We start from the raw sequence: 14,559 nt of genomic DNA, 5'->3' as shown, positions 1-14,559 counted from the left end.
CCTGCTTCCTCCTCTCTCTCTGCCTGCCTCTCTGCCTACTTGTGATTTCTGTCTGTCAAATAAATTAAAAAAAAAAAAATTAAAAAAATAAATAAATAAATAAATCTGTGAAACAGATTGGCCGAATATTATGAACTGCTACATTCAGCAGATTATTCAGTAGATGTTTTGTGGATGCCTGAACACAGTGACCAAAGTATAAAAAGTCCAAATGAAGCCTCTTAATAATATAGGTATTCATTTATGTGATAATTAAATCCTTATTTAATAACTGTGCTGAGCCCCAAAGATGCCATAGCAAACAAGACTTCCTTCCGACTCTTAAAAGAGCTCAGTCTTTCAGGGAGAATGGATAGGTAAACTAAGGATTAAAACAGCTTAAGTACCAAAGTGGGGGTAGTGGACATCATGGGAGAGGTTCTTGATTCAGACTTTTTGGTAGAAGGAAATCAGGGAAGACTTCTTAGAGGAGGTGACCTCCAATCAGAGATCCTGGGAAGAAAAGACTTTAACTCATGGAAGAGAAGCTGAGGCGTGGCAAGTTATGGAAAAGTTAAAAAAAAAATAGTTCAAGGGTGCCTGGGTGGCTCAGTGGGGTAAGCCTCTGCCTTCAGCTCAGGTCATGATCTCAGGGTCCTGGGATGGAGCCCCACATGGGGCTCCCTTCTCAGCGGGGAGCCTGCTTCCGTCCCCCCCCCCGCCAGCCACCTGCCTCTGCCAACTTGTGATCTCTGTCTGTCAAATAAATAAATAAAATCTTTTTTAAAAATCCAGATAAATAAAGGAGCACATGAATCAGGCACTTCCCTTCATGCATAAAAAAAGGAGTTAAAATTTTTTGAACATTTTGAATATGTGAGCCCATCACTTTAAACTGGATTCAATAAAGTTAACAACTATTATCTTCTCATTTTGGAGGAACATAGGAATAGCAAAGATTATGAAATGGCAATGACTTTTTTCCCTACCTATTTTAATTTTATTTTATTTCATTTTATTTTTCAAAATGTTTTAAAGTAAGCTCCATGCTGGGTTTGAACTCAGGACCCTGAAATCAACATCTGAGCTGATCAAGAGTTGAACACTCAGGCTCAACTGACTGAGCCACCCAGGGCCCCCCTCCCTATTTTTAGACTGTAGCACTTTAAGATGTGAACTAGATGTGTGTGTGTGTGTGTGTGTGTGTGTGTGTGTGTGTGTGTGTGACTACAAGTGAATTATTCCAGATCTATGGGAATTTTAACACCAACCCAAACCATGCTAACCTGTGAGACTAAAACCCAGTTTATATACATATATATAAAGGATATTCTTCCCCAACATAACTCATATACATATTCTTTTTTATATTATGAAAGGAACATCCATCATGTCTCTATGCAATCTCATTTGAAGACACAATTTTGCTTATCATCGAACAGTCACATACTAACACTGAACAAAAAATGCCAGTAATGTGTTTTTTTATTTGTTTCCGTTATGTAAGTAGACATTCTATTTTGCAATAAACTAAAGACTGCATTGATAGAAAAACTGCAGAGAACATTTTGTAAATGTTTAAAGAATGCTTTTAGAAGTTTTAGCAGAGGCCATCAAATGCAACCAGTATCTTCCTTTTCTACTGCAAAAAGACCGCACCAGCAAGAACTAAAACACATTGGAGGCTGTGCTGGCCATCGGAGGTGGAGTCTGTCTTTGTATGAGGTCAGTGGTGCCGACACATTAACCAGAAACCTCACCCCCTGCATTTTGTAGGTGCCAAAGTACGGGTTCTCCCGCCCATGACAAAGCAGGTGTTCAATTAACCTGACAGCAATGTACCTCAAATGAACATGACTCTGAAAATAATGTTATTCCTTTTGACACTGGCATTGAAAGGAGCCGTCTTATTTTCCTGAAGCCATTGAGACATCATCGTGAGTTTTTTACTGCTTGGTCATTTAAACCTAAAGCACCAAGCTGTGCAGCTATTGAACTCCATTCATGGAATTATATATTTTAATGTAGCCCCTGCATTTCTCCATTCTGGAGGACATTTTGAACTTCTCATTTTAGTATTTCCACCCAGCTTTCTACTCAGTGGGGCAACATGGTGTGTAATTTTGTGGCCATCTACATAATTCATGTAAAAAAATGCAAAAAATTTAAGAACATGATAGGAAACTATGACCAGTAGCCAGGATGTGTTTTCCATAAGCTAAATTCCACAGCAGTTGCTATGAAGATGAAAATTGTGATTTCATTTTAGTACTTATTATTATGAATAATAAAGCTGTGAGTCAAAGCACAAAGGTGTGAAGAGAAAGTGGGAAACCAAATGTTACATCGTGGAAATATTGTTAGAAGGAAAGGGAAGGTTTTTTTGAAGGGAGATACAGTTATGTTTATGTAACACTGAAAGGTAGTCTGAAATGTTAACATGACTGTTTTCATTTTCTGCCAAGATTCCTGTCTCAAAATAAAGTCCCAGGTACACCACAACTGGTCAGACCAGATCCTGTTACAGCAGAACTCTGGGTCTGTGACTTCAGGGTTATCCACAAGCATTTTTCACCATTTAACCGAACAGAATAGTGCCTCATTATTCCACATCTCTGGATAAATTAAATCTTTAAACAATGAAATCTTCCCTTCAACTACAAAACTTTTTCCCCCTTCTTTAACCATGTTACTCTACCATGTAGAAATTTAGTGGCTCTACCTTACTTTGAAGTAAAAAAGCCAAGCTCCTTATATAGCCTATAACAATCCCCCTCACTGGCTTTCTAGCAACTTCTCTACCATCCTTTAAAATCTATGCCCACCCATAAAATTAAGGGTTTCATGACTCTGTGTCTTTACTCTGGCCCCTCTTCTTGAAATGTCCCCCCTCTTCCCTCCCTTACACAAGCCTATGGGATCCTAAGGCCTCTCTCTGCCTGTTCAGTCCCATGTTTGTTTTCTCCTGTCCTTTCCCTTGTCATCAGTTTTGGTCTTTGCTTCCTCTGGGACAGTAGAAGCAAAATTAGCACTTGCCTCAGAATTGCTTGGAGGACCGGTTGAACTACAGAAAGGTGGATGCCACCCCCAAAATTTCTAATCAGGTAGGTAAGAACTAGATAGGAGCTTTGCCTTTTTCCATTGCTGCTGGTCCCAGAATCAGACTGAGAACCACTGCTCTAGGAAATCACTTCCCCTTTATAATGGCACTTTCAAATTTCCAGAAGACTTGAAAACCAGATGACTGATCTTAATAGAGCAAAAAGAAACATCCTCTAAAAGAGAGTCTGAGATTTTCTGGAAGACAAGTGAGTTTTGGTTTATGAACTTCGTGCCCACCATTTTGGTTTCTCGGAGATCTTTTTATACCTCCGGCTCCAGGCTTTGTTCTGGGAGGTTCAAGTAAGATAATAAATGACCTCTATATAAGTGAGCTTTGATTCCACCTTGATTATAGTATTTCTGGACTGTCGGCATCCAATTTTTGCAGTTTTCTACCACGTAAAACTCCCCGGCAGAACATCTTGGAGCAAATGTTCTCAAACTTCAACGTGTATAAAAATTTTCTAGGGAATCTTGTTAAAGATGCAAAGTCTGCAACACCAGCCAGGAACTCAACAGTGGGGAAATAGGGAGATGTCCTGGGTAGCTTGTTGGCCTAACAATACAGTCCCCGTTCAGCAGTCGCTTCCTAAAGAGACAGCTTAGCAGAATGTGGTCATTCTGTGGGGTTTCCTTTCCAGTTACCTTTCTGTAGTCTTCTCCTTCTCCAAGTCCGTGCTCTCCCAGAAAATCAAAGAGGACTTCAGTCTTATCAGATAACAAACATCTCATTTTCTTGGCACCACCTCAAGAACAACCAAATGCCAGACTTCTAGACTTTCCTAAATGAAAGATTCCAAGACCTAGAATATCCTTTCCAAGGCTGAAGGAAGGAAAGAAGGAAGGAAGGAAAGAAGGAAGGAAGGAAGGAAGAGAAAGAAGGAAGGAAAGAAAGAAAGAAACTTTTCGATTATATCTTTTTAACCCCAGTGCCTATGCATTTTGAAGTGAATAGCATTTACTTGCAATATCACATATTTCTGGTCTTAAGCAAACTTTTGTAAAAATAAAGGTAAATTTATTCTCAAATGTCCTAACAATAGGCTGTGTTTGTCCTCAGCATATACACATTTTGAAAGTTTCTTTTTGTTTTAAAGTTGGGTGATGATTTCTAGTCTTGAAATATAAATACCTTGGGGAACAAACACAATGTATTCAATCTATTGACTGCCTTAAAGTTACTTTGAAGAAAAAAAAAGCAAAACTTTATTAGCAACATTGTCTAGACAGCTTCCTTCAGGTAGAACAAACAGTGGCCAGTCCTGGCTGGATGCTTTGCCCTTTGGGAAATGGGCAGTCATAGAGAGCTGAGGGCTCTGGGAGGAGGGGAGGTGGCTGGGCGCAATTTCCATGTCTTGACATAGCAGTAGAGCAAGACCCAGACCACCAACCTTCTTTAGGTCCTGTATGGTGGGCAGTCAGTATCTTCTGGTCCAATGGCAGATTCCTGTTTTCCCTAGAGCTGGAAGGTTCAGAGAATACTTTTATTCTTCATTCTGGATTTGGACTTAACAGATGCCAATGGAATTTCTGCTCTGTGCTCCAACCCTCCTGGTCCATGGTCCTGCCCAGCTTGGTGAACAGCCACTCCATTTGTCCAGTTGCTCAGGCCAATTTCAGTCATCTTTGCTCCATCTCTTTCCCTTATAGCCCATGGCCAATCCATTAGCTAATGCTGTTGGCATCACCTCTGAAACCAGAATCTGACCATTCATACCACCTCCATTGCCACTGTGTTTTAAGCCACAATCACCTCTTGACTGGATCTTTGGAATATCTCTCCTTACCTGGTCCTTCCACATCTTCCACATCTTCCACATCTTCCCTTGGCTGACAGCACTCTTAACAGAGCAGCCAGAGTGATCCTCTGATGACATAAACCAGATCATATCATAGTTCTCTATTCAGAAGTCTCCAGTAATTCCCATCAGTCTTTAAAAAATTTACCAGGTTTTGCAGGGACTAATTCCTACCAATCCACCCTTCCCATATACACATTACTCTTTTAACCTCCTTACTTATCCTCTCTCCACTTGTTCCCTCCTGCAATAAAGCCACCTTGGCTTCTAGCAGTTTCTGGAGCATTCCTAACATGATCTCACTTTAGAGACTTGGCCTAGAGTGTGCTGGCCCAGATATCTACATAGCTAGCTTCTAGCCTCAGCAAGTCCTTACTCAAATGTCACCTTCTTAGTGCCCGATCTCTCTATTTAAATAACAACCCTCCCTGCTCCAGCCCTCACACTCCTTATCCACCTCTTGATTTATTTTTCTCCCTTAGGTCTTACCACCATCCAACATACTAAAAATTTTATTCATATTTTCATTGCATATTTTCCCTTGTAGAATGTAAGCACCATGAGAACAGTGATTCATGTCTGTTGGGTTCACATGTTGACGCCCAGACCTTGCACGGTGTCTGGCACGTTTGTGGCTCAATGAATATTTAAAGGAATCTTGCCACCTGCCAAATAGCCAGTCAGTGTGCTGGGCCCCGTGAGTAGATAAATCAACAAGGCAGAGATGGCCCCTGCTTTTATGGGATTTATAATTTAGAGTTGGACTCTCTAATATGGTAGTCACATGTGGCTACTTAAATTAGGTAAAATTAACTAAAGTTGAAGATTCAGCTTTCCAGGTCACACTAGCCATCCTTCAAGTGTTCACGAGTCCCATGTGGCTTCCCTATTGGACAGACCAGATGGAGAGTATTTCCATGATCATAGAAAGTTCTATTGCATAATGCTGATAGAGATGTTGTGTCATGATAAATAATTTAGTGTTCATCTACTTCAATTACCCCATTTACAGGTGAGGAAACTGAGGCTCAAGGAAACAGGGACTTGACCAAGACTACACAGCTCATTCATAAGAAATCCAGTACTAAACCCATTCTTCTGATGTCCAGTGTGCAAATTAAACATGTTATTAATATACTACCTACTTCTCTTGACAAAACAACATATGAAACAAACAAAAGAACCCTTTTTTTGCCTTATAATGTGAATATATTTAACTACAAAGACAGAAAAAAAGGATTATTTAGTCTCTTTTTCTCTGCTATTGTCTGAACCCATTTCCTATTTGGAAGGGATTTCCTCCTGCAGGAGGTTTGGTGAAGTGTAGAACTTTTTAGAAGTTGGAAAGCAGCCTGATGGATTTTTTCCCCCTCCTTTATCTGGTGGGTGGATGGGTGGTAGATTTTTGAGCACGTTTGGTTAATCAGATGCTCCTCCCCAGGACTTTTCACAGGGCGAGACAGAAATTTGGCAGCTGCTTTCATTCCCTCTGGCCACAGCAACTGTACTATAGTGGAACAGTCCTCAACTCAGACTCACCTTGTTTCCTGTCCCTTTTTGAATCCCACTTACTTATCCTTCCTCCCGTTTATGTGCAATACCTAATATTCCTAATTTGGAGAACTCAAATTATCCAGAGTTCATTTCTGTTGCTCGTAGCTAAAACCTTTAATAAAATGCATTATTCACATTAAAATCCATTTGGTTTTAAATGAATGTTTCCTGCATTTATATTTACACAGAACCTTGAACATCGGGCCATCCCATGGCTTACATGGAAGCTACAGCTTATAGCTAAACAGTAGTCATGGTGATAGACTGCTCGGAACCTCCATCTTTCTCATTCCTTTAAGGAATTAGCTGATTCAATAGATTGTGTGTTCGATAATGAAGAAGAACAAAATGCAACCATTTCCAGATTCCTGGGTCACTCAGCTTTGGAAAGCCCTCCAGGGAAATACTTGGAAAGCTGAGGCTTGAAGGGTTCTGTTGCTTCAGAAGTTGTGATGATAAATACTTCTTTGTGATCTGTGAAAAGTTGGTCATCAGGGACTGTCAGTCCTTCTCATCCACTCAGGGAATTTTCTGGAGGAAAATTCAGGGAGCAAGGTTAAGCTGTTAAAGAACTTTCTCAGTTTGAATATCCAGAGTAAAATTGTTCATGAGGACATAGAAATAAAATTGTCTTCTATATGAATTTACTATATTTGATTTCCTTTCCTCAAATGATTAGACATTTAATTTTTTTTCTAAAACAAGCATCTATATCAACCACATTGACCTAATTGATATTTATAACCATCTTATCCAATAACTGCTAAATACACATTGTTTTCAAGTATAAGCAGTCGATTCATCAAGATAGGCCAAATGCTGGGGCATAGGAAAAAAGCTCTCTATAAATTTAAAGAGCTTGAAATCCTACAAAGTATGTACTCCGGCCATGATGGAATTAGATTAATAACTTAAGACATCAGAAAACTTTCAGATATTTGGAAATCAAATGACATGCTTATAAATAACCTGTAGGTCAAAGGAGAGTCACAGTGGATATCAGAAAATTTCAAACTGAATGATAAAACTAAAATCTAAATGAATTCAAGTGGAAGAATGTTTTCATATTCAAAGATAACAGCAATAATTAATTAAAACCTATCTCAAGTTTGCATGGCACTCTACAGTTTATACATATTCTGACATTTCATCTGAACCACCACTGTAGGGAGGATGTTGACACACCGGGACAGGACATTCAATATGTCCATGCTGGGGCGCCTGGGTGGCTCAGTGGGTTAAGCCTCTGCTTTCGGCTCAGGTCATGATCTCAGGGTCCTGGGATCGAGCCCCGCATCGGGCTCTCTGCTCAGCAGTGAGCCTGCTTCCCCCTCTCTCTGCCTGCCTCTCTGCCTACGTGATCTCTCTCTCTGTCAAATGAATGAATAAAATCTTAAAAAAAAAAAAAATGTGTCCATGCTTTCAAGGAGTCATAAAGAGGCCTGTTGGTCTGCTGGTTGACTTGTGGATCTGGCTCCCTACTCTGGCTTCCAACTGGGCCTCGTGAGCGTCCCTCAACCAGCCTCCATTGTCTCCGCACCTGAGCCTATTCTGTCTCTTCTCTTGGAATACACAATAACACTCAAGAACAGTTGTATATGGACTCGTATGTCTTCCTTTTCATCGGATAGTTTAAATCAAGGTTAGCTGTGACTTGTCTTCTCCTCAGTAAATGGGCCAGCAAACAACAGCTGTTTCATGTGACTAGTGACTTCCAAGTTGGACAGACCAGATGTAGAGCATTTCCATCAAACCAGAAGTTTCTGCTAGATAGTGCTGACATTTTATCTCTTGGTAGATAATTCAGACCTAGCCCAATGCTTTTCCATCACAGAAGGATCTTGCTATTTGACCATATTTGGTAATGAAAAACTTAATTCCACTTATAATAATGTCCAAAGGAAGTACTGAAGAAAGATTTTGCTATTGAAATAAGGCAGGAGTATCTAGAGAGGAGAAGCTGCTCTTTCTGGGACTACCATGGCCTGAGTCCAGCCCATCCTTTAAGTCACTCCACAGTGAAGTTTCCAAAGCTCCAGTCTGATTGCTTGCTTAATCCTCACTTTGAAATCTTTCAGATACCCACCCCCACACTTTGCTTTTTGAGATAAGGTCCAAATCCTTGTCAAGGTTTATAAGGGTCTCCCTTCACCATCCATCCTCTATTTGCCTCTCTCTCTCTCTCTCTCTCATCTCATCTCATTTCCTGTGACCTTCCAGCCCCTTCACTCTGTAGTCTGGTTGGACCAGGAGGCACTTGCACTTCCATGTACAAAACATCCTCTTGGGAACCTCAGTGCCTTTGCACATTCTACTCAACCTGTCCACCTTCTCCCCCTGCTTACTGCCCACTTTACCAGAGTAGCTTTTTCAGGTCTCAGCTTGGTATTGCCTGTGTTATGCATCCATTACATAATGTATTTTTCACTCACTTCATATTGGCCTGATACCATGCTACCATCATCTGTCTAATAATACGTAAGTATGATAGGCCACTGTTTTCCTGTATGATCCCATGTGATGGTAACATAGTGTATGTCATGACAACAAGTTCAACAAATAATTGTTGAATGAATAAATCATTGAATGGTATCAGTGTTACATATGATAGGAAACATGTGAAACCAAGATCAGTACAAAGCAATATATAATGAAATTCTGAGTTAGTTATCTTCCAACTTGTATTCTATGAGAAATATGTGCAACAAACAAAAAAGTAACAAAAACAGCAGAAAGTATTTGCAGCTGTCATAAAGTTAAGCATTTTGAGATTGGGAGATTATCCTAGATTATCCGCAGAAGCCCCAAGTGCAATCACAAGTATTGTTATAAGAGGGAGGTGGAGAGAGGTTACCCCCATACAGAGGAGAAGGCAGTGTGAAGACAGAGCAGAGAGAGTTTTAAAGGAGTTGGCCCCGAAGCCTGGGGTGATGTGGCCACACACTAAAGAGCAGCTACCAGAAGGTTGAAGATACAGGAAACAGATTCTCTTCTAGATGCTCCAGAGAGAGCACAGCCCTGCCGACACGCTGATTTTGGACCAGTGATACTGACTGAAGCCACAGGAAACTAACATAAGGCAGTAAAATAGGAAGTTATTAAGGAAGGATTCAGGCAAGAGGTAGACTTTGAACTTGACCTTGAGGTAATTGGTAGATTTTGTTAGTTTGGATGTTGAATGGGCATTCCAAGGCAGGGGTGGATTGCTTTCACATTAGCAAAATTTAAAATTCTGAAGGAGAATAATAAGTGTATAAATTATAGTCATCCTCGTTGCTATGACAAACAAACCCAACGTTCCATGGAGTTAACAGTGTAAAAAGTTATTTCTCTTTCATAAAACCCAAAGTCCATGGTTAGTAGCTGGTGGGTGCTTCATGCATTCAGTCATAGGCTCTTAGGTGGCTCTGAGGGTGCCCAGCATATTAACTTCCACATAATATACACATGAAAAAGCCTAGAGAATCACACATAGGAAAACTTTATGTCCTAAGCCTGAAAATTTTTGTGAATATGCTATTGTCTACTGTTATAGACAGAATGTTTGTATCCCCCTAAATTCATATGTTGAAACATAACCCCCCAAGGGTTGATATTTGGAGGTGGGGCCTTTGGGAAGTATTTGGGTCACAAGGGTAGTGCCCTCATGAATGGTATTAGTGCCCTTATAAGAAGAGACCAGAGAGCTAGCTCATTTTCTTTCTGCCACATGAGGACATGAGAGAAGTCAGCTGTCCATAAGCTGGAAGAGGGTTTGCATCAGAATCCAACCATGCTGACACCCTGATCTCAGACTTCCAGCCTCTATGATAAGAAATAAATGTTGAGGAATAAATGTCTGCTGTTTAGAAGCTACAATCTATGGTACTTCGTTATAGCAGCGCAAACTAAGACAAATACCTTCCAGTCATATGGCCACACCTTACTTCAAAGGAGGTTGAGAAATGCAGGCTCTCCATGAGCCCACCAAAAAAAAAGGAAATGGATTGGTGAACTCACAGTTCATTCCTTTTGGTTCTCAAATACTCTCTATTTTTCTTCCCATCCAAGAACATACCGCTTCCCCAAGGGAGACAACTCAAAGCTCCACCCAGCCTGATTCTTGGATCACAGGTGATAGCAGACACCACTCCATCCTGATGTGGCTCCTGATAGCCCAATGACCTGTCTGAAAAGACAAAGTATCTATCTGCAAGCCCCCACAACACACACTACACAGTGATCCAGCAGAGACCAAATGAATCTTCTGTTCATAAAAGGAAATGATGGGAGACATGTATGGACAATTTTGAGATCCTGGAAGCAGGCACTGTGAACTCCCTTCCTCCACAAACACCCTAAGGCAAGGGGGAGTATCTTGATACATCCTGATTCTGCTGTCTGGGAGCAATCCCCTTGTCCTTGATCCCAAGTCCACAGATCTGCACTCAAGGCATCCCTGTCTTGTCCATAACACTCCATGGCCATATACAAGGAGCACAATGAATATACTTTTCTTAGTTGCCATATCCAAGGAGCACAGTGAGTATACTTTTCCTAGACAGGGATACACAGCTTTCATAACCGGATTCTAGTTGGTGCAGCTTTCAGTTCTCTGAAGGTTGTGCTGTTTTCTTTCGTTTTTTCCAGCATGTATTTACTAAGTTTACACTCTGTGTGAGTCCCTGTGAGGCAGTGAGAATTTGGGCACCATAGTTTTAAGACACAGGCAAAAAAAAAGTCCCTCTTTTCATGTATTTTACAATGTAGTGAAGAAGACAGACTGAAGGTTATTTTAAAGTTCAAACAAGCCAAACTTTTTCAGTCCTGGCTCACAGTTTCTTTGGCAAAGCAATGGCTTCAAAAATTTAGTATGCTCACGTCATTACATAGTTCTGATCCTAAACATAGATTTCAAATCTGGTTTTTGTTAGTTTGTGCCCTAGCCCCCGTGTCATTCTTTTTAGCTAATGGCAGTGACTTTGAGAACATGTGAAGCAGTGGGTGGAGATGGGAGGAAGGGAAGCCACTTGTGGGATCCTTGTCTCTGGCTGAAACACTTTGTTCAAACATGAAGCCTTCCTGGAACTTTCTCAATTGAAGGCTTTTCGATTCCATCCATTACTATCTGAGGGCCCAACCTTGGAACAGAGACCCTTGATTTCCTTTGATGTTTGCTTTGAAGCTGGCCATTTCTTGTCTAAGTCTAGAGTGATCTTCTGATACCTAGCTAAAATCCATCTGGAGTTGCTAACACACAAATAAGGCGACCCTTACACTCACTTTCCAAAGGACAGTGATTCTCAGAATTACTTCCCAGGAACAGCAGCATCAGCATCACCTGGAAAGCTGTGAGAGATGCAAATTCTCAGCTCAGATATACTAAACCAAATGCTTGATATGTGGTGCCCAGGAATCCACGTTTTCACGCACCCTCCAACTGAGTCTGATGCACACTAACTCTGAGTCCCACTGGTCTACGGCTATGGCATGGGCCTTCCAGATTACAGCAGGTAGAAATCAGCTGTTTGGAATAGAGAATACATGTTGCTAGGAGAATAACACAAAATCATATAGAGAAAGAAGAGCAATCAACTTTTATATTAAGATAATTATTTTCAGATATGGAGAAAGTCAACACGGTTTTTTTGTTTTGTTTTGTTTAGATTTTATTTATTTGACAGAGAGAGAGATCACAAGTAGGCAGAGAGGCAGGCGGAGGGGGGGGTGCGAGCAGGCTCCCTGCTGAGCAGAGAGCCCCATGCGGGGCTCGATCCCAGGACCCTGAGATCATGACCTGAGCCGAAGGCAGAGGCTTAACCACTGAGCCACCCAGGTGCCCCTCAACACAGTTTTTTTGACCAAAATTTTAAATTAAGAATTACAGATTCCAGGGCGCCTGGGTGGCTCAGTGGGTTAAGCCTCGGCCATCGGCTCAGGTCATGATCCCAGGGTCCTGGGATTGAGCCCCACATCCGGTCTCTGCTCAGTGGGGAGCCTGCTTCCCTTCTTCTCTCTGCCTGCCTCTCTGCCTACTTGTGATCTATCTGTCAAATAAATAAAATCTTAAAAAAAAAAAAGAATTACAGATTCTTTGGGACATGTGGGTGGCTCAGTCAGTTAAGCATCTGCCTTTAGCTCAGTCATAATTTCAAGGTCCTGGGATCTAGTCCTACTTCGGGCTCCCTGCTCAGTGGGGAGTCTGCTTCTCCCTCTCTCTCTCTGTCCCTCCATGTCCACTCATGCTCTCTCTTTCTCTTTCTGCCTCTCAAATAAATAAATAAAATCTTTTTAAAGAAAAGAATTACAGGCTTCTGAAGATAATTCTATTCTTCTGCAGTCATTGTGCACGCAGTTGGCATTAATGGTTTCCCTTTAGATGATGTCATCATACAGTGTTCCCATTTCCTTTAGGGATCAGTTCCTTTCCTACTCTGTGTAGTCTTAAGGGTACTGTCAATCATAGAATTCCATGGTTACAAAAGAAAGTTAATAACTCGGGCTCAGCTACATCTGGTAAACTACCCACATGTCATTAGCAATTTTTATGTGACTCCAGCAGTCAGTCCACCAATGACTCCACAAATCAGATCCAGTAGCTAACTAATATTTGGCACTTAAGGCCACAGTTGTCTGTTCCCCTGTTCATCAGCCTAAGTACAAAGCCAGTCTGGTTCTTTATAATACCCCATATTCACTAAAGCAAGAAATACTGGTTTTTGTAACATACAAACCCCCAAATTTCACACAAATAAATTAATTTCTTGCTCATGCAGAGCCAGGGCGAATGTTTCTGGACAGCAGGCAGCCTTCCACACAGTCATTCAGGGACCTAAGCTCCTTCCATCTTGGGCCTTCATCATCTCCTTGGGCTCAGAGTCTACAGCCATGTCTCCTCCATCTGGTTAGCACATAGGAAAAGAGAAGGTGTATGAATGACTGGGTGGGAGGTGTTCATGGGCAAAACCTAGACATGACACCCATCACCTCCTTCCATATTCCACTATTCAGAACATAGTCAGATGGCCACATCACCTACAAAGAAAGCTGGGAAAGGAAGCCTGGCTATGTGCGAGGAGGTAAATGAGAAAGATGTTTTGTCAATTCATAGCAGTCTGTGCCACATACCCCACTCACAGTGATTGGTCTGAGTGGTGGAGATGTGACCTGAGGCAGCAAATTAGAATTTGTCCCTAGGATTTACATATACTAAAATGGAGTGTAAGAGGTCTCCTTTTAGTTCTAAGGTCATTTGCTAGGGTAAGCCTAAAGTTGTCTGTCCAGCGGTATTCTCCTTTACCCCATCCACAGAGTAAGAACAAGGGCCCAACGCACAGAGAAACTGTCAAAGTATTAAGTGAGTCTTGAGTTTGTTTGGAGTCTTCCATCAGTCACCTCACAGGTCAGCTCCAAATTCATCCTTCTAGCAACCAGAGTCAACAAGGTCTCTCTTCTCTCAAGCAAGTTTGAATTGAACCTTGATATATACAGCCTTGGTGAAATGCTAGGCTGTTCTCCTGATGTAGCTTATCATCAAGCCCTAAAAATTCATCTATAATGTCTCTACTAGAGCGAAAAGGCAGAGAAAAGGCAGTTGTAGTTCAGTTTGAAGCAAATAAGTCGTTTCCACCCTTCTTTTTCTTATATTGTTTTATGGCTTTAAAACACATGCATTTGTTGCATAGATAAGTAAAAACAAAAAATGTAAACACAGAAAGCTCATTTTTAAAAAAACCAATAGCCAATGTGCCACTAAGTCTTATCAAAATTTTTGTGCTAATAATGATTTTGGTGTTCCACCTAGATGCCTAACTGATGCAAATATTAGCTGCTCATAGTTCACAGATGCACCCTTGCCCTTGACCTATGGAACCCACTTTACTTGGAATAGCCTGGGAAGCTATGGCTTTTGCTGGAGGGAGCCCCGCAGTCAGTTCCTGAGAAGGTGGTATTAAAGTCCAGACCCTGTGGGGTTTTGTGTTCTTTCTCTTTTAGGGACACACACACACACAGAGAATGCACAAGGGAAGGGAAAGGGCAGAGGGAGAAAGAGACTCTGAAACAGTCTTCACACTTAGTGCAGAGCCCAAGATGGGGCCTCGATCTCACGACCCTGAGATCATGACCTGAACCAAAATCAAGAATT

This window comes from Lutra lutra, chromosome 9, assembly GCF_902655055.1.
Source record: "Lutra lutra chromosome 9, mLutLut1.2, whole genome shotgun sequence".
NCBI lineage: Eukaryota > Metazoa > Chordata > Mammalia > Carnivora > Mustelidae > Lutra > Lutra lutra.
This window is presented reverse-complemented; position numbering follows the sequence as displayed.